General features: G+C 38.2%; 2 long non-coding RNA genes across 2 annotated transcripts in view; one reads left to right on the top strand and one right to left on the bottom strand.

The window, feature by feature from the left end:
• Nucleotides 1–9,816, top strand: part of LOC140501630 (uncharacterized) — a 98,486-nt gene extending 88,670 nt beyond the window's left edge. Inside the window, exon 8 of the long non-coding RNA XR_011966274.1 lies at nucleotides 9,668–9,816. This is a non-coding gene — a long non-coding RNA (uncharacterized lncRNA). The remainder of the gene's footprint in view (nucleotides 1–9,667) is intronic.
• Nucleotides 1–25,307, bottom strand: part of LOC140501631 (uncharacterized) — a 61,375-nt gene that overhangs the window by 29,070 nt on the left and 6,998 nt on the right. The window contains exon 2 of the long non-coding RNA XR_011966276.1: nucleotides 24,954–25,091. This is a non-coding gene — a long non-coding RNA (uncharacterized lncRNA). The remainder of the gene's footprint in view (nucleotides 1–24,953; nucleotides 25,092–25,307) is intronic.

Raw genomic sequence — 25,307 nt, 5'->3', positions numbered from 1 at the left:
AAACAACTGAAGATCTGATTTTTATTAAAAATTACTCCATGCAAGGCATTGTGCCAGATCCTAGGGATAAGTAACAAAACATTAAACATTTCACAACTTAATCAAGTTTACATCCACTTAGGGGATACAACTTGGACCTCAGATGGGACACAAATTCAAAATCTCTGGCTTAGGATACATGGGTATATGGGATGATCAAGGGCTAGCACTTCTAGTGTGAGGGCTTTTGAGACCTACTCAGGGACTGTCATCCACCTTTCGTGTCTACCTTCACCTTTCTCTCATTTATGTCTCCAAGAGGCTGTAGCATGCACAGTGGCCACACCCCAGGAGAGTCTCAGTAGATGGGCTAAACCAGATTGAGGATAACTGACAGGTCTCAAACCCATTGTGAATCAAAGAGATGTCTACTCCAATCATGTGAAGACTTCCCTTGGTGGAATGGGAGGATGAGAACAATTTTTTTTTCCCAACAACCATGAAGGTAGCTGAAGCAGATGCTAAGGAGAACCTAGAGCTTGGTTAAACATAGAAGATGCCAAGGTCAACCACTGCATTCTGAGCCACTGCCAGTCATCTTGACTTTGGACTTGCCACTGGACTTTGATGACTTCAAGAGATAGTGAAGCTGATGACTTTGTGAAATTCTGCATCACTTAAATCAAATTCAAATCAAGGTATCACCTTGTGATGTCATTGGCTCTCTTCAAAAATTAGGGATGAATAACAACAATAACTTGGATACAGGATAAGTAAATATTGGATTTTTGAGAAAAGAGAAAGCACCACAACTGGTAAGGTATTACAAAGAAGATGGTTCCTAGAGCTTCATTTTTCATGAACGATAAGTATTTTGAAATATATAGATGAAAAGGGAGTACTCTTCTGGCACAGGGGATGTCTTATGTGAATTCTCAGAAGGCAGAACACAGAAAGTTGAGTTCTAGACTGAAGGGATGATTAGTCACCCAGGTTGAGTGAAATATATTGTTCTTAGAAAGGACATAATGCTGGAAAATATGGCTGGAAAAATAGGTTGAAAAAAGCTATTGGAGGTTTTAAGTGTCAGAATTAGAAATCCCTTTTATTCTTGGGGCAGTAGGGAGTAACAGAAATTTTTAGAACAGAAGATTGGCATGATCAGAACGGTGTCTTAGGAAGATTATTTTACACCTGTATGAAAGATAGAGTGGAGAGGAGAGGGATTGGAAGAAGGAAGACCAAGTAGTCAGCCCAATAGTCCAGATGAGAGGTGATATGGGTGCTACAAGTTACAGAAAAAGGAGATGGGCTCAGATTTTATTGTCAGGAAATTAAGAAATAAGTTAACTGGCAATGAGAGGAAGGTTGGGGGGAAAGAGCAGTAGAAGATTTGGGGGAAGAGGATAAGATTAAGAAGATTAATACAAGGAGTAAGTAGGAAGAGGAGAAGGAAGGGGGAAAAGCATTTATATAGCGACTACTATGTGCCAGGCACTGGGTTAAGTGCTTCATATATTGCCTCATTTGAGCCTCATAAAAACCCTGTGAAGTGGGTGGTATTATTATCCTCATTTTCCATTTGAGGAAACTGAGGCAGAGTTTAAGTGATTTGCCCCATGTCACACAGGTAGCAAATATGAGACCAGATCAGAACTCTGGTCTTCCTGATTTCAGGCCCAGCACTCTATCAATTTCCCTAGCAACTATATATAACAGTCCAGCTTAGACTGTTATCTGTGGGACAATAACCCATATTAGTTTCTTCTCAATTATTTTCAAAAATCTACTTAGAACTGAAATATAGCAATTTTTTAAATTTTATTTTAACCCTGGCAAAGGTAATTAAAGCAAACTACAATAGTAAGTTGAGGTGTATGTCTTGAGCATAATAAGAATTCAACTATATGTTCGTTGATCTATGAACTTGCTAAACCCATTCTTCTATAACCCCTGTAAGTCATATATTGGCTATAACCTCTTCAATTACCACCTAACTTTTGAGAAGCAATGAGAAAATATAAAAATTGATAAGTTAATAGAAACTGAGATATAATGGAATCATCAGGTTTTATGAAAAACATAAATTCAATTGTACTTCTGATATAAAATACAGAGTAGCTTATTAGAAGGTGGATAGCAGCTAGGGGTCCTCTACTGAGGTCAGAACAAATGAAAGTCATTCTAAAATGACCGAAGAAGGGATTTCCATTAGCCATAAAGACAATTTCCTGAATGTACTATCAAACTGTAATTGATGAGGAGGGAAGTTGTGGATTCTTCTTTCTCAGAGGTTTTAAAGAATAGGAAAAACCCATTTGCTAGTACAGTTATAGGTAGTTCTGCTGGGAGAAAAGGTAATGACCTCTTCAGTTCCCTCTGAAAATATGCCTTTTAGCAAGATTGGTGAGAATCTATATTTGTGGAGGAAAGGTCATTGAAATAGAAAATATTGCTGTGTTCATATATCCTTAATGAAACTAAAACTGAGCCACATTAGCTGTCAAATGATTTAGTAAAAGTAGTGATACTGATCATATTTGTTTTTCAGCTATGGGTCTAAAATTCTAAATGATGCCCCACTGTCTCCAAATGATTTGTAAACAAAGAAATGCAATAAGAAACATTTGTCATCTTCACTGGTTACTTTGATTGGTCCTATAAAAATGGGTTAAAAAGAACAGGGTTCCTGCCCAATAAAATCTCATGATTAAAAATTTTTTAAAGTATGCATGTAGGGGAGCAGAGCCAGGATGGCAGAGTAAAAGCAGGGCTTTTCTACAGCTCTCCCCCCCAAACTCAGCAAAACACCTGTAAAAATGACTCTAAACAAATTCTGGAGCTGCAGAATCCACGAAATGATGCAGTGAAACAAATCTTCAGCTTCAGACATCCTGGAAGGTCAACAATAAGCATCTATTGTGCCAGGCTTGGAGCAGAGCACAGTCCAGTGTGGGCTACACTGGCAAAGACAGAACCTAAGCAGGTCTTGAGGGAACTGAATCTCTGGCACCTGTGGCACTTTCCAGATTTCATGACCCCAAAACACTGAGGACAAATTGGAAGGTCAATGAAAAAAAACTGTCTGATCTGTGTGAGTGAGTAGAGTGGTCTGGCCCCAGCCCCAGGGCAGCATGGAGGGTGGAGGAGCCCATGGCAGTAACAGCAAGGGCAGCAGTAGTTACTATTTCTGGAGCTCTAGACCCACAGATTGTGGGAGAATCAAGTAGCTGACAGTACACCCCCATCCCCATTGGAAGCATAGAACTACCTTGACAAAGAGCTCAAAATTCAAGTAAATGGCTGGGATAATGAGCAAAAACCAGAAAAAGAATCAGACTACAGAATATTACTTTGCTGACAAGGAAGACCAAAATATACAAATAGAAGATGACAACAAAGTCAAAGCTCCTACATCCAAAGCCTCCAAGAAAAATATGAATTGGTCTCAGGCCATTGAAGAGCTCAAAAAGGATTTTGAAAAAAACAAATAAGAGAAGTAGAGAAAAATTAGAAAGAGAAATGAGAGTGATACAATAAAAATCATGAAAAATGAGTCAACTGCTTACTAAAGGGGACCCCAAAAAAAATGCTGAAGAAAATGACACTTTAAAAAATAGACTAACTCAAATGGCAAAAGAGATCCAAAAAGCCAATGAGGAGAAGAATGCCTTAAAAACAAAATTGGCCAGATGGAAAAGGAGATTCAAAAGCTCACTGAGGAAAAAAATTCCTTAAAGATTAGAATGGAGCAGATGAAAGCTAATAACTTAATGAAAAATCAAGAAATTATAAAGCAAAATGAAAGGAAGGAAAAAGCAGCAGACAATGTGAAATATTTCACTGGAAAAACAACTGACTTGGAAAATAGATTCAGGAGAGACAATTTAAAAATTATAGGATTACCTGAAAACCATGATCAAAAAAGAGCCCAGGCATCATCTTTCAAGAAATTATCAAGGAAAACTGCCCTCATATTCTAAAAACAGAGGGTAAAATAGATATTGAAAGAATCAACTGATTGTCTCCTGGAAGAGATCCCAAAAGGAAAACTCCTAGCAATATTGTAGTCAAATTCCAGAGTTCCCAGGTCAATGAGAAAATATTGCAAGCAGCCAGAAACAATTTGGGTACTGTTGAAACACAATCAGAATAACACAAGATCTAGCAGCTTCTCTATTAAGGGATCAAAGAGCTTGGAATGCGATATTCCAGAGGTCAAAGGAGCTAGGATTAAAACCAAGAATCACCTACCCAGCAAAACTGAGTATAATCCTTCATTGAATGCATTGCATTCAATGCAATAGAGAACTTTCAAGCATTCTTGATGAAAAGACCAGAGTGGAATAGAAAATTTGACTTTCAAATACAAGAATCAAGAGAAACATGAAAAGGTAAGCAGAAAAGAGAAGTCATAAGGGACTTACTAAGGGAGTGTTTATATCCCTACAGAGAAAGGTAATATTGGTAACTTTTGAGACTTTTCTCAGTATTAGGGTAATTGGAGAGATTATATACATATAAGCAAAGGGCACAGAGTAAGTTGAATATGAAGGGATGACATCTAAAAAATAAAATTAAGTGGTAAGAGAGGAATATATTGGGAGAGGAATAAAGGGAGAAATAGAATAAGGGTAAATTATCTCTCACGTAAAAGAGGCAATAAAAACTTTTTCAATGGAGGGAAGAGATGGGAGGTGAGAGAGAATGAACCTTACTCTCATTGGATTTGACTTAAGGAGGGAATAACACGCACACTCAATTTGGCATGAAAATCTATCTTACACTACAGGAAAGTAGAGGGGAAGGGGATAAGTGGGAGGTGTGGGGAATGGTAGAAGGGAGGGCAAATGGAAGGAGGGGGTAATTAGAAGTAAACACTTTTGAGAGAGATAGGGTTAAAAAAGAGAATAGAATAAAAGGAGCAGGATAGGTTGGATGGAAATATAGTTACTCTTTCACAATATGACTGTTATGGGAGTGTTTTGCATGACTACACAAATACAACCTATATCAAATTGCTTGTCTTCATGGTAGGGATGGGAAGGGAAGGAGGGAGGGAAAGAAATTGGAACCCAAAGTTTTATAATTTATTTATTTAACTTTTAACATTCATTTTCACAAAATTTTGGGTTACAAATTTTCTCCCCTTTTATCCCCTCCCCCCCCAAACACCAAGCATTCTAATTGCCCCTATGACCAATCTACTCTCTCTTCTATCAGCCCTCTCTGCCCTTGTCTCCATCTTCTCTTTTGTCCTGAAGGGCCAGATAGCTTTCTATACCCCTTTACCTGTATTTCTTATTTCCTAGTGGCAAGAACATTACTCGACAGTTGATCCTAACACTTTGGGAACTCAAAGTTTTAAAAACAAACATTAAAAATTGTTTTTACATGCAACTGAGAAATAACACATACAGGCAATGGAGTATAGAAATCTGTCTTGCCCTACAGGAAAACAGAGGGGAAGTAGATGAGAGAATGGAGAGATGTGATAGAAGGGAGGGTAGATTGGGGGAAGGGGTAATCAGAATGCAAGATGTCTTGGGGTGGGCGGAGAGGAGAGATAAGGAGAAAATTTGAAATTCAAAATCTTGTGAAAGTGAATATTGAAAACTAAAAATACATTAATTTTTTAAAATGTATGCATAGAGACAAGTATCCCATGAGTCCTAACAACTCTGGACCCTCTCAAATTTGGGTTCAAGCTGTAGGAATTTTTAGTGATATTTTATCCATCCGGCTCATTTGTGCCCATACAGTTCAAAAACTGGAACATGTGAAATTAATTCCAGTCCAAGTATTCAGCTGTTCACCTTGCCAACAGACTCAGGGAAAGAATATCACTGAATAAGTAAAACACATAATTGGGATAGAAATGAAGTGCAATGCAAATGAAAATAATGTAAGCCATGTTCCTAGATGGCTTCAGTTTTGTTCCAGAGTAGTTTGTGAAATGAACTTCTTTGAGACTTTACAGCAAATTCTAAACCAAACAGGGGATTGAAGAGATTATAAAAGATAAAATAAATTTAGAAGTTTCTGGTGCATATAAAATTAACCGAGGCTTATAAAAGAAAATGTAGAATAGAAAACATATTTGCATCAAATATCATCGTTAAAATATGTCAAAATGTACATGTCATACAAAAATGTATAAAACCAAGAGCCACTTTGGATATTAAATTTTCAAAAAAAAGATTTAACTATATATGATGACCTAAAAATATGCTCCAAATTCCTTGTAGTGAAAAAAGCAAATTAAAATAACTCTAAGTTCTTACTTCATTTCATGAAAATTAGCTAAATGGCAAAAGATGGAAAAAAAAAATGCTAGAAATGATGTGGGAAGACAGGCATAGGGATGGTTGGTGGAGCGGCAAAGCACTCCAACTCCTTTGGATTTCAAGTGGGAATTGTGCAGGAAAAGTGACTAAAGGCCCCATATCCTTTGACTCAGCAATCCGACTACTGGGCACATACCCAAGGAAGTCAAAGCTAGAAACAAAGGTCCAGTATATACCAAAATATTCATAGCAGCACTCTTTCTGGTAGCAAAGAAATGGAAACCAAGTAGGGGCCCTATGAAAGGGGAATAATTGAAAAAACTGTGATAGATAAAGGTGATGGAATATTATTATACAGTAAGAAATGACAAATATCAGAGATTCAAAGAAAATGGGATTTCTAAACGCTGAGTAAGATGAAATAAGTAGAACCAAGAGAATAAACACAATGATTCCAACAATGTTAATGAAAATATCACCAACAGAAAACTGAACTCTAAGTAACAGAAAAACTGAGCTGAGATAATGAAATCGAACCTCCTTCCTCACAACAGAGAGGTGGGGGGTTACTAGGGCAGAATTGTGCATATCATGTCAGACCACATTTCTATATTAGATGTTTTTACTTAATAGTTTTTATCACCACAGAGAGTTCATTCTGGAGGGAGGGGAAGGGGAGAATGGAAACAGCTGTGATGAAAAGACAAAAGGCATCAGGAAAATGCATTTTTGAAAGGAAATAAAATACTCAAAATTCTGGTGCCGCAAAATATATGCAAGGGTCCTATGCAACTAGAAAGAGAAGTGGGAAACTTGGGTGTGGACAGCCTCAGCCTCTCTACTTGCATGATACTTTGTCTAATGTCTGCTCGGTCTGCTTCTCCTCATTTGCCCAGCCACTGTCAGGATCCTCCTACTCTGTGGGAGCCCAAGCAGCTTTTTGCTTGGCTCAGCTTAGGCACAACTTACTGTGCCAGTCCGTGGTTCCCATCTGTCTGCTCTTCAGCAGCTGGGATGTCTCATCTTGCCCTACTCCCCATGATCACAAGATCAGGAGTGACGTTTATGGTTCCTCTTTCTTCCTCAGTAAGAACAACCAAAAACTCCTTTCCCCAGCTATTTCACTGAAAGAAAAGACAACCAGTTTTCAACTGCCTTCTCCATCCCCTTATGTGTCAGCAAACCTTTCTCCGTAGCAGGCAAGGATGGGAAGAGATTTGCACATGGGTCTCCTCCTAATAAGGTGCAGTGTACAAATATATAAATAATAATATAGAAAGAGAATAAATTCTGGATAAGTAGGTAGATTGCTACAGGGAAAAGCAGAGCAGCTAGATGGCACAGTGGATAGAGTGCTGGGTCTGATGTCAGGAAGATGCATCTTCCTGAGTTCAAATCTGGCCTCAGACACTAGTTATGTAACCCTGGGCAAGTCATTTAACCCTGTTTGCCCCATTTGCTCATCTGTAAAATGAACTGGAAAAGACAATGGCCAACTACTCCAAGTATCCATCAAAGAAAACCCCAAATGGAATCACAAAGAGTTGTACAAAACAACAACAGTGAAAAGTATGCTGGGTTTGCAGATAGAGAACCTGGCTTTGAAATCCAACTTCATGATTTTGTGGTTGGGCATAGTATCTGAAGCAGGTTGGTAGGTCCAAACAGTAGCATAACCAAGATATAAGTGCTGGTTCCAACACAGGACTTGTATTTATTTTTTTAGTCACCTTGGATAAGGGTTATGGATAAGGGCTAGTGAAATGTGAGATGTTCTATCTAGAAGGTCCATTCGTAAGTGGTTATGAAAGCAGTAGAGGGGCAGGTCTTCTGAGGGAGCCTCTCGCATCCAATATACGCCCTCCATCTTTGAAGAACACAAGGGACATTGGGCAGAAACAGTGAAATTAAGACTAAGTAGGAAAGGTTAAACTAGCCCAGTAGGAACAACCCCAAGTATTCCCTTTCCTTCTACTTCTGTCTTACACACACACACATGCACGCACATGCAGATGCACACACACACACACAATACACACACATACATACCTAGAAATTGCAGTGAAAAGTCAATTCTGGCCCATCTCCTTAGGACCAACCCTACCCTCCTATTATTTCTTGGGCTAAGTTTGGAGATCACCAGCAACTCACGGCCAGAGGGAAGCCACACTTACCTCAAGGCTTCAAACTTCTTACTTTGGGGAAACCAAAGGAAAAAAAGGACAACAAATGTTTGCAGATTCTAATCTGCATTATGTTTGTCTATGTTTAAGTCTTATTATCTCTCTTGCTAGGCTCTTTGAGGCCAGAAACTGAGTCTTATTTGTCTCTTACCTCCTCCAAAGTCTAACTCAATTATTTCTCATAATAGATATTAAATCATAGGATCATGCATTTAGAAGGGACCTTAGAGACCATCTATTTCAAATTATGAGGAAAACTTAGGCCCTGGAAGGTTGCGATTTATCCAGTGACACCTTTAATGAACTGCAGAGGAGGGGTGTAAACCTACCTCTGTGATCCTCTCCATTTCCATGCTGGTAAATGTTTGCTTAAATGAACAGATGGGTGAGTTAATTAGTACTTTGGCATATGACTAGAAGAAAATCAATAGTTAAGTCATAAGCCTTTATTTTACATAATTAAACAAAGGCTTGTTGCCTTGTTTACAGAATGTTAAAAATATAGAGATGGTCTTCCTGCCTGCAGAGAATAACTGCTATTTTGACCCTGATTTTTAAAAATTTTTTTTAAAATGCCACAGAACAAATCGCCTTACCCTCTAGCTCTAAAATTCTCTGATTCAATGCTTAGTGCTTAACTAAGGGCAAAGTTTCTTCCTAATTTCTCTAGGGAAAAGTCCGCACCTAGGATCCCTCAGCCTGGGATCCTGAAGTCATCACTGTGAAGGATTGCCTTGAATGCTAACATTGGCACATTATACCATTACAGTGAGTAAGGAAACACAGCAACATGATTTGCCTAAATCTTATTAGAAAGAGAAAACAATAAATGACTGACAGTGTCCCACGGTCCATTTTTATGAATTCAAAATGCCAAAGAAACTTTCTGGAAAGAACTGAAGCTTCCTTAATGCCTGAATCCACATTTCGTAGTTCCATTCCCGAACTAGTTGTTATGACATTGAGAATAAAGGAAGAAAAGAGATTTCAATCATATCCATCGACTTGATTTTGATTACTACCTTCAGCCAGCTTGCTAAGTTTTCTTGTAAAAATAGAGGTTAATAATCCTGGGGCATTATTCTGTAATCTGACACTGTGAAGAATTTTTGGATTCCTGTAGCAAAATCATAATCGATACTTATAATGGCTCTCCAAATCTTTGTTCTTCCCCACAAGTTCACCATTTCATCATTTCCTTCTCTTCACTTTCAGCAGATGACCTTTGTCTCCTACTTTCCTAAAAAGATGAAAGGCTATCTGATGTGAGCTTCCTGGACTCCTCTCCTGTGCAGCCATCCAGAGGAGAGCAGTGTGTCAGAAAGGGTGACAGTGGGAGGAAAAATAAAGGACTTCTGCACTTTGAAAGAGAATACCTGAGTTCAAGTCTAAGCTTTACCTCTTAGCTACCTGTGTGACCTGGCATTGGCAAATCCTTATAACTCTTAGGGTCTCTACAAAATGAGAGGATTGAATTAGATGACTGATAAATTAATCAACAAGCATTCACTTATTAAACAATTATTATGTTCCAAACACTAGAGATATAAATACAAAATATAATACTATGATTCTTGCATCTTTTCTGCCAGTTTAAGAGGATATAGTAGCCTTCATCTTGAGCCATGGTCATGTAAATGTGGTTGAATAAGGCATTAGAATGGTAGCATCCTCTCTCTCTCTCTCTCTCTCTCTCTCTCTCTCTCTCTCTCACAGACATACATACACACACACACACACACACACACACACACACACCACTCTCCTACGCTGACACTTTGAATGAGACAAATTTTTAGTCACTGCACCTTTTGTTTTTCCATGCTGTTTACTAAACATAGTTCAGCTACAACTATTCTGGGCCTCTCAAATTCATTTTACTCTTTGCCTATATCTAGTGGTCTCTTGGTATACAAGCATAGTACATTATGGTAAGCTTTAAACTGCCAAGTAAAAATTATCATTTCAGCTTGGGCTATATTCCCTCACCAATAAGTTTCTCCCCCTCTGGGCCTTTTAATTACTGCCAGTAATTAAATAATTAAATAAATTAATTAAGTAATTACTGCACTATCAATCTTACTCTTTTACTAGCTATCCATTTTCGAGACGATACTCAATATTCTTGTGTCATGACCCAAAACAAAACCAGCTCCCTGACCTTAGATGCCAGCTCTGACAACAGTCTAGCCACCTGTTCCCCTTAAGTCCCTCCCACTAGAGGCTCAGAAGTCTTAGAGGAAAAACTATGCTCCAATAACTCCCAGGTTAACCCTGGAAAACTGGCTGTGTTCTGAGAAGCTTTAGAGGCCTTACAGAAAAAAAACAAGAGCAGCTGTCTGCCTCTAAATGCAAGAGGCTGTTGGAACAATTCACAGGCTGAGGGGAGGACCTCCCATTGGTCCACTCTACCTGTCCCCTATTGGACAATGCTGATAGGTTCCTTTGGAACTCAAGGAGACTTGAATATAAGTGCCAGGCACTAGATTCACTGCACAAGGCAGAAGTGAAGACCCATGGTAGATTATGCCAGTTCCTATAGGATTCTAAACAAGATTCGTTTCAGACTAGACTTGCTCTTGTTGATTAATTTTTAAGAAGCTTGCCTATGCCTTTTTTACTTTTTGGTGGATAAGCCTCAGTAGGGGTAGCTACCAACACCCGCGTTTACTAGCTGTGTGTCTGCAGAGACTTTTAATTTTGCCTAAATCTACTGTGTTCCCTCCAGCATTTGTATTTCCTACCCACCCACAATATAACACTTGGAATCCTTGAAATCCAAGCACCAAATAGAAGTCGAAGAAGAGATTTGTTCACAGACCAGACTATCTAGTCATTCAACAAAATCTCAAGAAACCATTCCTTATCTGTCTTCACAATGACTGATTTCCAAGGTCCTCCATGAGGCCCACACGATCTTGAGTTTGATTCTAAACAAGAGACTGAACTTTCTAACCACCGACTGCTGCAAACCACAGTTTTGCAGCCTCTGGGGTCTCTTTACGCCTTACAGATCTGAGTCTTATTTAGCCACAGCAAGTTCTCCTCAACCCAACACTTCTCCACTGGTCCCAAGATAACAAAAGTTGCCTGTTTCTGTTTAGACTTGTGATTTAGGAGACCAAGCACTTGAAAGACCAGGTAGAAATACATTAGAAATTGTTCACCCTGAATATCATCCACTCCCTTCTCTTTCTTCTCTCCTTGGGATCCATTTGTCAGTGTTGCATAATCTAAACATTGTGTGAGATTGAAGGAAAGTCATTTTCTACTCACCACACTACTAGAACCATTGCCTAGAGCAGATATGCTTTTACATCCAGCAATGGTCTCCTTCTCAGAACCAGCAATGCAGGGAGGGATACGTTTCAAGCAATAAAGGCAGGGCTATCACTACTTCATTGATATTTAGAATGAATTAATAAATGAATGAATGAATGAATGAATGAATGAAAAAAGCAGTTATTAGTCATTATGTTTCAAGAACTGGGCTAAATGCTAAGGATACAAATACGAAAGGGAAGAAAATCCCTGATCTCAAACCATCCACTATATTACATTTCCCATCCTCACATGGGTGTGTGTACACCTACAATCACACAGTTATTAGTAACTTCTCTGATTCTCTGCTTCCAAAATGTTTCTCTGTTTAGCTAGACTTATACCTTAACAGCAAATGCAGCATTTATCACTTTCAGCTATAGTTGATGAAGTTCTGAGATTAGTCCTTCCCACCTTTCTTTTTTTCTTATCTAAGTGCATACTCTAGATCCTCTCAACAAATCATTCTACTTTATCTTTTGTTTAGTAATCAAATGCCACTTTCTTGTCTATAGTCATAAATTATATTTCTCCCCTAATCATGCAACTGTTCTGGTGTCCACATCTCCCCAGTTTTCTGAAGCTTGTCACTTCCAAAACTGATCAACTGCTTCTTTAAAAATTCCCAGCCTGATTCAACCCTCAGCAGTTGCACTTCAAGGTAGGGGACCTCTTAGAACTCCAAGTATCCTTAACTCAACAACAAACCTTAAAGTAACAGAACATTACCCAATAAAGAACCAATGTGCTTGTCAAACAAAGAGATATGGCAGACAAATGTAACCCAGTTTAGAAAATAAACTCATTTGTAAAACACTGTAGTGATGAATGGTAAAAGATTATGAGCAGCACCACCTAATAAAACCATGAAATATACTGGAAGTAGAAAAACAAGAATATACAAAGCTTAGTGTGAGACATATTTGATACATATCATCTATTATCTTCTATTTCATAGATGAACTTGGGAAGACAACAAATAAAAATTGAAATAATTTACTGGAGTTTCTAGGATGGTCTTTTTTGATAACTGAGTATAATAAAACCACAAGTTACATATCTTCATGATTCAGTTCTCTAAATGGTATATGAGGAAGCTGAAATGACTTGAAAAGAAAATAACATGAGTAACAGAGGCTGAGGCTGACCAAATATCCATTGAGAAAACCAGGACTAGAGATGACAAAATATTCACTGGAAAATATTTCCAGTGAAAGTAATAAGGACTCATTTTATAAACTCTACCAAATAAGAAAGATAGGAAATGTTTTGAGGAAAATCAGATACAATATTACATTTAAGTAAAGCAATGAAGAGAACATCAATAATTACTGACCTCTCTACCATCTATATAAAATCTTTATAATAATGATCTATACATGTAGCAAGAGTATCTTTGATGAAAATATAAAGGAATGAGCAGACTTTTGTCACTGATTTTCTAAATCAGACATCTTTACCATCACATAATTGACAGAAAGATATAAATAATCCCAAATCCTACTATTTTTTATTGATTACCAACAACAACAAAATATGACTCAGGAAAGCAAAATATCAAACAATGGAGAATGTTCTACACAAAGAGGAATTCCCCAAAGATAATGAGGTCCTCAGATGATGCTGTTTGGGGAGCAATATTATTCTGATTACATTAAGCCCCAGAGCATGACTGGCACTCCAATAAAATCCATGATTACTCAAAAGAAATGATTTTAGAAAAAACTAAATAAGTAGAAAAGTCCATTACCCAAACAATAGCATACCACTACATGGCCAATTTACCTATACCTCAATACATATATCTTGCACAAACACACTAAGCGTGTAATGAGTTGGGGCCAAAATTAAATAGAGGAAGAGTGGGTTAGATCCTAAGTTGCCTTAAAACACAGATACACACATATTTCATATACTTGGCAAAAGCAAACTGCTGGAATTTGAACCCAAGTCTCCTGATTTCTGAGGGGAAGATGGCCTTTCATACGTGCTAATAAACTTATACAATATTTCCATAGTCTTCAATTGGTTTACACACTCCAGTCTCAAAGCATACTGAATCTTGGAATAATGTTTTATCTCGATGACATCATCACCTACTCCTGGGACCCCACCTAGCATACTATATCGATCCAGTCCATTGGGACTTATGCCAGTACCAGCTATTTACCAAGATGGAGAAGTGCCACTTTCAGGAGAAGATAAAATCTTTAGGATACACAAGGGGCTTGGAAAGGGGTTGGGGTTGGTTGATGAATTCTCTAAACTAACTAAAACTGAACTACAATGGGTGACCCTCACATTGTCCTTAGGCCTGAAGGTGTTCCTTAGTTCTGTGGAACATGATTACTATAGCCTCAGATCTTCCACTCTCAAAGATGTGTTGAAACATTCCAAGCATTCCATTGGTCACCAGAGGCAAGCTCAAGCAATGCCTTATCTTGGCCTCCATCTTTTTCTACCCAGACTCTCATAAACAATTCATACTACAGTCCAATGCATCTAGTGTTATAATGGGTATGTCCAGATACCAACACTCTTACCCATACCGTGGCCCCAGGATGCAAGCTGCTAACTGTCAATGGCCTAAGGAGTTAATATCAAGAATATCAAGGAGGAAGGTTCAGTGAAGTGGGACTCAAAGGAAGTTAGAAGGGCAATCCAACCTAAAAATTCACACATGTACATTGTATGGCCAATACACTATTTTGGAATTAAGCTAATTTACCTCAACACTGTCACATATTCTTATGATCTCAGTAATCAACTCCAGAGTCTGAATCCTAAATCTCATTCTGGCCATCTTCTCTGGACGTGACTATGCAAATTGTCTTAGCCCAGCCCTCTCTACTTGTTCTGACCCATCTGGCTTTACTGACATTGGCTTCTGCTTCTAGTCTTTATTACCACCTGGTCTTTCCCATGCCAAGACCTGAATCCCTGATCGTTAGCTATTCATACTGTGATTTTGCTCCCTCTCTTGTCCCACTGCTTTTGCCAAAACATCTCGGCTGAAATGTTACCTTTACTCAGCTCAGATCTGACCATGTTTTTACCCCATTCAATAAACTCAAGGGACTCCCTATCATCTGCAAGATTATACATTAAATCTTCTTTTTAGAAGTCAAAACCTTCACAACTTGGCCCCCTCCTACTTTTTCAGTCTTTTGATATCTTACTCCTCAAACCATTCTGCCATGTACTTTGCCTTCCAGTGACACTGATCTCCTTAGTTCTCTTTGATTAATACACTTCATATCCAGATTTCAAGAATTTTCATTGGCTGACATTGATGGCTGAAATACTGCCTCTTCTCCTCTCTGCTTTCTGGCTTCTTCGAGTCTTAGCTAAAATCTCATCTTCTATGAGAAGCCTTTGTTGATCCTTGCCAGGATCTTCCCTCCAGTGATTATTTCCAGTTTATCCTGTATAGATTGATTGCACATCATTGTTTCCATGTTGTCTCCACCATTACTCTATGAGCTCCTTGAGAGCAGGTGCTGTCTTTACCTTTCTTTGTTTCCCCAAGGCTTAGCACATTACCTAGTGCTTAGCACAGTATCTGCAACATGCTTGTTGACTAACTGACCTTACTACCTAAACTCCAGAATTCTTCAGTGAAGGAGACTCTGCTGCTGCCACTCTGCTGCTGCTGGGTCAGTTCCCTAGCTCTATCCCTCTTTCTAGCGTCTTCTCTTTGTTCCTGACCATTCTACTTGAGTGTGGCTGCTAAGCTGTTACCAGTGAGATTAAAGAGCTCTTATACAGAAGAGGAGAAAAGCAATAACATTTAAGACAAGAAAATGTCTCCTGAATTTTCAAGATGGTAAAGGAAGTGAATTCTTCAAACGACAGGCCAGTAAGTTTAACATAAGTTCCTAACAATTCTAACATATTGTTAAAGGGATGTATGATGATCACATGTAGCATGAATTTATTAAGAACAAGAATCTGTCAAGCTAACTCAGAAGACCTGAGTTCAAATATGACTTCAAACACTAGCTATCTCATCCTGGGCAACTTGCTTCAATTATCTCAGTCTCAGTTTCTTTTTCCATAAAATTGGGGTAAATAAAAGCACCTGCCTGCCAGAATGATGATCAAATGTGATAAGTGAAATGTTTTGTAAACACTAATCTAAATCTAAATCTTCTCCATGCTAAATATCCCTAGTTTCTTCCCTCAGTCCTCATATGACATGGTCTACAGTCCTCTGATCATTCTGGTTACCCCTCATCTGAACATATTCCACCTCATCAGTGTTTCTTCTAAAATGTAGAACTCAAAACTAACTATAATGTTCAAGATATAGCCTAACTAGGATGAAGTATAGCCAGCCTTTATTCCTCCATATGTATGTGTGTATGTATATGTACATGCATATACACACATAATCAATATGCCTTATTGAATGCAGCCTAGCATTAGTTTTTTTGGCTGTCACATCACCCTATTGACATATTGAGTTTGCAACGGAAGAAAAGGGAAAAATTCTCATAATGGATATGTTTACTCAAGCAAAACAAAGCCCCATATTAGCTATGTCCAAAAATGTAGGTATGCCTCATTCTGCATCTTGAATTCACCACCTCACTGTCACAAGAGGTGGGTATTATAGTTCATCATAGGTCCTCCAGAATTCTGGGTGGTCAAACTTGTTTGTCTTTACAATGCTATTATGATTGAATAGGCAGTTCAGTAAATAAGAACAAAATCACCAATAGGGGACTTCCTAATAAGTTCTGTACTGTCTCTGTAATTTGGAACCTTAATGCATTGGGCACAGTAGATAGCATTCTGGGCCTAGAGTCAGGAAGACCTGAGTTCAAATCTGGCCTCAGACACTTACTAGCTGTGGGACTCTGGGCAAATCACTTAATTATGTTTACCTCAGCTTCCTCATCTGTAAAATGAGCTGGAAAAGAAAATGACAAACCACTCCAGTGTCTTTGCCAAGAAAATCCCAAATGAGGTCACGAAGAGTGGGACATGACTAAAATGACAACAACGATATTGTTGAATAAACTCTTCTCCAGGTTCTATTCACTCCACTCTGTGTCAGTTTGTACAACTCTTCCCTGATTTTTTATGAACTTTATATTTCAACCTATTCAATATGATCTCATTAGATTTAGTTCACTTTACCCCATTAAGATATTTTCAGATCCTGAGTTTGTCATCCAACATATTCGCTTTATCTCCCAGCATTTGTCATCTGCAAATTGGAAGTACAAACCCTCTGGGCCTCCAATTCAAGTCACTCATAAAAATATTGAACAATATAGGTTCAGGATGGATTCATAGTGTACTCCACTGAAGACATCCCTCTCCAAAATGATATTGACAGATTAATTCCTACTCTTTAGTTCCAATCGTTCAACCAATTGAGAATAGATCTATAGGCATTATCATCCATGACATACCTTTACCATCCTGTCTCCAAGGATATGATGAGAGGAGATAAAAGTGTTTACTCAGATCTAGATGTGCATTGTCTTTATCATTCTCCTAATCCAACAGTCTTCTTCAATATTGCAATAGATGTGAGATATCATTGGCATGGACCCTCTCTCCAGAAGAATATATAATAACCAGTCTAGTTTCTTGGTCAAAAAAGGAAATGAGATTCATTTGGCATGACTTGTTCTTGAGAAAGCTATATTAAGCAACTTTTAACTATAAAATTTTAAATATTAAATACCCAAATTCACTGTAAATACCCAAATTAACTATGAAAGACATATGAAGGAAGACACCATCTGCATCCAGAAAAGGAACTGATAAATAGAAGTATGTATAGAATGATTTTACATATACATATATATATACATGTATATGTATTTGTGTCTAATTCCAGCCATCTTTAAGGTGGGGGAGGGGGATTAAGAGGGGAAAAGGAAAAAATAAATTTACATGATATTTTTTAAAAGAATAGCAAATTATACACAATAGATTTGCAGTTTTTTGTGCAATCTTTTTTATTATCCTGTGTTATGGAAATGTTTGTTTTATCCCATAAATTAAAACTAAAGTAAATAAAAACTTTATTTAAAAAAGCTATTCTAGGTTTTAGTGATCACTGTTTTCATTTTTAAATATTTATAAATCATCCCTTTAATAGTATGTTAACAGAATAGGAATCAGACTCACCAGACTCTACCCTCTTCTCTTTTTAAGAAAGTAATTCACCCTTTTCTAGTCTCTAGTGCCTCTCCAGTTCTCCATTATCCTTAACACAGACACAGGCACGCATACACACACACCTGAACACACATGTACACACATAAACACAGATACTGACACCAGCTTAGTAATCATATTTGCTAGTTTTTTCAGTGCCCTTGAATGTAGTTTGTCTGGGCCTGCTAGAATGAATTTAGATCACTCTTTAAATTCATTAGAGAATTGTACAGATACGCTCTCTGCATTTCTTGGTCTTCAACCACCTGCTAGCCATTTCTGTTCTATCCACCCCAGTATCAGATTATTATTCTTGGCAGAGAAAATATAGGTAAAGTCAGAGCTAGAGGGGGTAATACTATTCATTGGGTTATTCCATCTATCCCAAACAGGAGTTCAATGATTTCTTTCATCTTCCCAACCCATAATAACTAATATCAAAACAAAATATTCCTTTCTATTGCTCTGAACAGGCAGCAGCAGCCTCAGCTCCTGCTGCGTGTTTTAGTTCTCAGAATAAGACACTTGGCAGGACAACAGCTCACGCATAACAACCTCTGGAGTTCTAGTGGACTGCAAGACCAATGTGAATCAAGGGAATGACTTGGCAGCCAAAAGAGCTAGTATGAACTTAGGCTATTTAAGTAAAAGTTAAATGCTAATAAAAGAGAAGTGATAGTCCTGCAAATACTCCTCCCTGGTCAGATTATTTCTGGCTGTCTGGTTCTTATTGTAGTATTTCAGAAAGGCAATGACAAGGTAGAGAATGGCCAGAAAGCATTTGGGATAGTGATGGGATTCTAAACAATACCGTAGACAGATAGACTGAAGGAACTAGGCATGTTTAGCCTGAACAAGAAAGCCATTATGAAGAACATGATTGCAGTGTTCAAATATTGAAAAGTTGTCATGGGGAAGCGGTTTGGGCTCAAAGTCAGGAAAAGCTTTGTAACAATTAGAGGCAGCTAGGTGGCTCAGTGGATAGAGCTCTGGGCCTGGAATCAGGAAATCCCAAGCTCAAATCTGACCTCGGACACTTAGTAGTTGGGTGACCTCTGGCTCAGACAGTTTCCTCATCTGTAAAATAAGGACAACAATAGCACCTATCTCCCAGGGTTGTTGTGAGAATCAAATGAGATGATAGTGGTAAAAAGTGCATAGCACAGTGTCCTAGCATATAGTAAACATAAAATGTTTCTTCCCTTCTCCCAGTCACAGTTGTCCATACATGGAATGAGTTACATTATGGGCTAATGATTTATCTGTCCTGAAGGCTTTCAAGTGCAGTCTGAACTGTTGAGAACTAGCGATGTTACAGAAGTAAGATGTGCTCCAGGAATGGGTATCCCCAGAGGAGCACAAATCGTCTTGCTTGAGGAGACCTTAGTAATCAGTTCCCTCATTTTTTAGACAAGGAAATAGGCTCACAGGGGTTAAGTGACTTACTTAACACCACACGGCTAGTGTCCTGGCAGAGTCAGAACTCAAACCTAAATCTTCAGGTTCCAAGTCCAATGTTCCTTCTCTGGCATATGAAGGTACTTCATAAATAAATAGCTGTTAAATCAAATTAATGATGGCATGGCATGTTGTTAAAGTTGTTCTTTTTCATGAAAGGTTCAATTAGTTTCATGTTAACTTCATGTTAAATGCATTTAAATGTATTTTAATTTTTTTTGAACTAGGAGTCCACTTTTAAGCATCACTACCTTGGGGTGAAAAGTGCAAACTCAGTGGCCAGTTCCTTTGAAAGTTGAATTTGGCTCAGATCAGTACAAACTACGTCAACAACTTGTCAAGTTCTAAACTCCAAAGGGTCAAGATGACAAGTGTGAAAGAGCAAGCTATTGTAAACAATATACTTATATTAAAATGTACCATGTAGGCCAGACAAGATGCAGAAGGACAGGAACAGAAGACTCAGGAGAAAACTCAGTAGTCAGGAAATCAAGATCTCAGTCAGGAGTGAATGGTCAGAAGGGGCAAAAATAATTGCTGCATGATAGCTATATGAAACCTCTATTTCCTTTCTCCCCCACAACTGAACTGGGATGTAGAACTAGAATGGACATCTGAGATCATTTAGAGCAGAAGTTCTTTTCCTTTTGGGTTGTCTCATAGACCACTTTAGCAGTCTTGTGAAGCCTCATGACCACTCTTCAGAATAATGCTTTTAAATATGTAAAACAGAATACTTAAAATGAAAAGGAAACCAATCATATCAAAATACAGTTATCTATTTTTTGAAAATCAAAGACTACACTTTACAGAAAAGGCTAATCTAGAGAGAACCTCTAATTAGACAGATTTTAAAACGGAGACCCCAGAGAAAGACCAGTGGCTGGGCACTTCTGTGTTCATCCTATTAACCACAATATTCTGTTCCCCAAACATGTTAGATTTCAGAATTTGCTCAGTTGTGATTGATGAAAATGGAGAAAGTGTAGATCCTTAAACATACCACATTATAATTTGTGAAGTATGAGAAAAGATTATTCCCTGTTCTCCTTAGTACAAAGATGAAATGTGGTTTTTTTCCTACCTTATGTATTTCTAATTAAGTTTGAACAAAAACAGCAGCACTAAATGAGGTTAGCCCACTCATCCATCTGCTGAAAAGCAATCCGTAAGAAAAAAATGTCAAATATATCCCTTGGGCAGGCCCACACAAAAATCTAGAAGATGTCTACCCCTTCATCCTGTGCCGTAGCTTGCCACAAAATGAGATTTTTTAAAATTAGCTGCATTTTAAAGGCTTTAAAGTCACTGACTCTGGCACAAGCATAAGGTACCAGTATAATTAGAATATTACAGGAATGCCCCATTATCTAAACACATAGGATAAATAGGCAATAAATCAACAATTTTTGTAAGTAAACACTAAAATAAGAACTAACAAAAGTGAATTTAATATATATTTTAAAAGTAGTAAATTCAGATATAATTCCTTGGTAGAATACTACAGATTAGCAAAAATATAAAAAAGGTTTTTCTTCTGTATCCTTTCACAGATCCATCTGAAGTTACTCACACTTAAACAAGCACCAATGACTAGGGATAACAATCCTAGTAGCTGACACATATATCACCTTAAGATAGGCAAAGCACTTTGAATATCTTTCCTCATTTGAGCCTCACAACATTGCAGTTAAATACTACAGGTATTCTTATCCCCATTTTAGTGATGAGGAAACTGAGGGATAACTAGCTTGTCCAGGGTCACATAAGTGGGTACATAGAATTACAAAGTGGAAAGGGACTCAAAGACCATCTACTCTGGACTCTCCTTGAAAGCACATATCCCTTCTGTAAGATGTCTAACAAGTGGTCATACACCTTCTGTTGGAAGATTGCCAGTGACAAGGAATTCACTAAGACCTGAGGCTTCTCATCCCCTTTGTGGACAGCTTGGAATATTAGGAAGTAATTCTTCATGTGGAGCCAACATTTGTCTGCCATTGGTTCTATATAGTTATGCCCTCTTGGGGAGAGTGAAATAATTCTAGTCCTGCAAAAATTATTTTAAAAGTGACTTATTATTAGATTAGTTCCCCCAAACTATTTTGTACACACCTACAAGTACATATCATCTCCCCCAAAGAATATAAGCCTCTTGAGGTCAGGGATTTTTTCACTTTTGTCATTGTATCCACTGCACCTAGCACAGCACCTAGCAAATAAGTGGATAAACGTTTTTTGAGTGACTGACTCTTCCTCAGGTTGAACATCTTTCAACTAATTCTCATTCAGAATGATTTAGAGTTCATCCTGCTTATCCCTCTCTGGACATGGTTTTGATGCACCATGAGCCCCTTAAATGAACTATACGGAAATGGACAGAGCCCAACAATTTGCCCAGTGCTTGTAAGTGTTTAATAAAGTGCCTCGCATGTGTTTAATAAATACTTTTTTTTTTCTTTCTTTTCTCTAAGCCACTATGCCTCTCAGGCTGGGGATAATACAAAGACAAAAATGAAATAATCTCTGCCCTTAAGGAACCTATCAGGGGAAACATATAATGCCTATATAACATACACAAAATACATACATCCAAGGTAATGTTTGGAAAGAATCACTAACAGCTCGGAAGGAAAGAAGAGAAAAGGCCTTCTATAGAAGGTAACCCTTGAGGTGTCTCTTACATTCAGGCTTCTGAAACCCCAAACTCTCTTGGACAGAGAGATTTTATACATGGTAGCTTGATTCTTGCCCTTGGCAAGAGACTCCTGCCTGTGTTTCTGACAATTCCAACAGGAAAGGATGAGAAAGGGCAGGAGTGAGAAGGTAAGAAGCAACATCTCTCCTGTAAGTAGCTACTCCCAGGAATACATAGCCCCTTAAGCCTAAAACATCAGCACTGACTCCCCTGATGTTCCTCCTGAACATTCAGTATCTTCCCCGATAATTTCATCTCTGACTGCATCTAGGGTGTCCTTTACTTTCTGATTTGTCCTTGAAACAAACTTATCTCAAGTATTTTGTCCTTACCAGAAGAAACTTCACAAGCCTACACTTGGATTACTTTTGATTACTCTGATTTCCTGCCTTTAGTGATCTGCTCATTCATGACTCTTAATGACCAGCTTTGGAATTTAGCTTGCCCCGATTTCCTGTTCACACACTTAGCAATCTGCCTGTGGCGGATTACTCCAGAAACCCCTTTTAATTCAAATGCTCCCTCTCAGCTACCTGTTGTCTGATAGGACCTAGTGAGTAGACCCTGAGTAGTCCTACTTTCACACTGAAGGGGAGATGGTCAAATTTTTTCTATTCTAAGGCATAGAAGTGGGAGTCCTCACTACCCTCTCCTCAACATACTCCTCCTTCCTCTCGATCAGATATCTCTGATGTTGGCAAGAAAGGACAATAAAACTGTCTGGGTAAGGAAAGGGATAAAAGACAAAACAGCTTTCCAGGTAGCATTTATACTCTCCACTTGAAAATTACTGTTAAATTGATTCTGCTGTCTTGCTCTCTTTATTTATATTAAAATGTTCATGGAACTACAATTCCCCTACTAATTATCTCATATACCTGCATATGGACTTGAGGAAAATTGTGGTGCAAAGCACAGACATCAGAAACATGTGTGCCAGACCGCCATAGGTCTGTATGCTCAAATAGTCCTCAAGCATTCCATTCTCTGCGTAGGACTGGAGTGAGTGCATCATTCCCTTAGGCTGAAAACACACACACACACACACATGCACACACACACATCTAAGAATATCCCAACATAGAATAAAAGTGTCTATATGTTGTTTACAAATAATTCCCTTTCTTATGTTTTTATATGCTTAGTTTGCAATAACCCAAGTGATAGTCATAATAGATCATCTTTTGATAGATATCAAAGCCTCTTCTTAGAATCTCCCAATCAGAGGCCTTCAATATCCCCTGCCTTGATGATTTATTATGATTCCCACCCATGTATGGCACTAAGGTATTATCTCTTCTCCACTTGAAGACCCCTAGTATAGGGAATACACATGGAGAGTTCACTCCACTTTTATTAGCTATATTTGTGAGAAAATTTTTCCTTGTATCAGACTATAGCTACCTCTTTACAATTTCTAAGCCTTGTTCTGAGTTCTGTCTTCTAGGATAATAGTCTCCAAAAAAAGGAAAGGAAGGACCGGTGAAGGGGCTATCACCCAACCTGATACAAAGGTGTGATGATCAACCAATCAGAAATTAGGAAGATGGGTTACACCCAGTAGTGTGCTGGTAAATTTAATAACTGGTTGGGGCAAGGGGAAGGGAAATGCACATATAACACAGTTTTAAGTTTAATCTACATTATCCTAGAAATCAACCAAACAATAAATCAAGTTCTTATCTGTAGTATTTGCCAATTTTTGAGGTATAAATGCTCACACTGAAAATTTATTAATCAGTTCTCTCAAGCCAGTTTGAACTGGTTCCAGCACACCACTGGTTACATTCTAAGTCACCAAAAATGAGGTTTATTTCCTACACAATCATGTCTACATACACTCCCCCACCATTTTCCCCTTTTACCTTTTCGCTCAGCTGTACAAATTTGAAACTTCTTCCTTTTGCCTTCTGAGACTAAAGGTCCCCAGGGCAGTTATAACCTGCTATTGAAGTACATACAATGCTACCTGGACAGGTGCCAATGAGAAAATTCAGCCACACAGGCACGCACATGCACATACACATACACATGTGCACATAAACACACACCAGCATATGCAACCCCCTGCACCCCAGGTCACCAAGCAACTTGTGGTCAGTACCCCTCAGAGATTAGGATACGCACCTTGGGACAGTAACTGATGAGTAAGACCCCCACCTCCCATCTTTTCATTTGGATTGGGACAAATAAGAAAGGCAGGCATGGAGTAGTAGTCTTCATGGCAGATCCCATCACATTCTCTTTACCCACCCCTTTTCCAAATTTTTCTATTCCTGTCCAGAGCACCATCATTCTTCCAGTCACCCAGATTCACAATTTCAGTGTCATCTTTACCTCCTCCCTCTCATTCACCCCACATCTACAATTACTTGCTAACTCTTGTCACTTCTACTTCTGCACCATCTCTTGCATGAGTCTCCTCAGTACTCACTAGATCACCACCCTATTTCAAGTACCTGTCACCTGAACTATCCTAATAGCCTACTGTTTGATCTTTCTGCCTCAAGTATCACCCCCCTTGCAATTCATCCTCCACCAAGCAGCCAAAGTGATCGTCCTCAAGCATGGGATCTGAGCATATCACTTGCCAGTCCAATAAACTCCACTGGCTGCCTACTGTCTCCAAGATCAAATGTTATTTTAATCTTTGTCTCATTTTTAAAGTATCTATTTTTACATATTATATATAATATACATGCTTATTGACACAGTAGTATATTATATAATGCATAAATAAGTGAACATATGTGTGTATATATTCTATATAAATGGATATAGGGAACATGCTCAAAATTTTTACCAATAGGGGTGTTTAACAAGAAGACATGATAACCCTTCAAATACCTGAAACATCCACTCCATTAGCTTCTTCAATTCATGGCATGATTTCCAATCCTTTTAACACCCTGAACACCCTCTTCAAAATAACAGTCAATGTCTTTCCAAAAATGTTATTCCAAAACACGATACTCCAAATATGGTCTGCCCAGGAAAAAAAAAAAGAGTAGTACATCTCATCATTCTGGATACTCGTTCTACAAACGTTTGTTAAGGGGCTACAGCAAACAGAATATCATGCGAGTCCTCTGAGGAGAGATAAATTTCATTTAATTTGTGGCTCTTGCCCTTGTGGAATTTGTAGTCTGGTATGGAGATGCAATAACTATGTAGATGGTTATATCGTGTAATATTACATAA

This window comes from Notamacropus eugenii, chromosome 4 (genome assembly GCF_028372415.1).
Source record: "Notamacropus eugenii isolate mMacEug1 chromosome 4, mMacEug1.pri_v2, whole genome shotgun sequence".
NCBI lineage: Eukaryota > Metazoa > Chordata > Mammalia > Diprotodontia > Macropodidae > Notamacropus > Notamacropus eugenii.
Note: the sequence above shows the minus strand (reverse complement) of the source record. Positions and strands in the feature narration are given on the sequence as shown.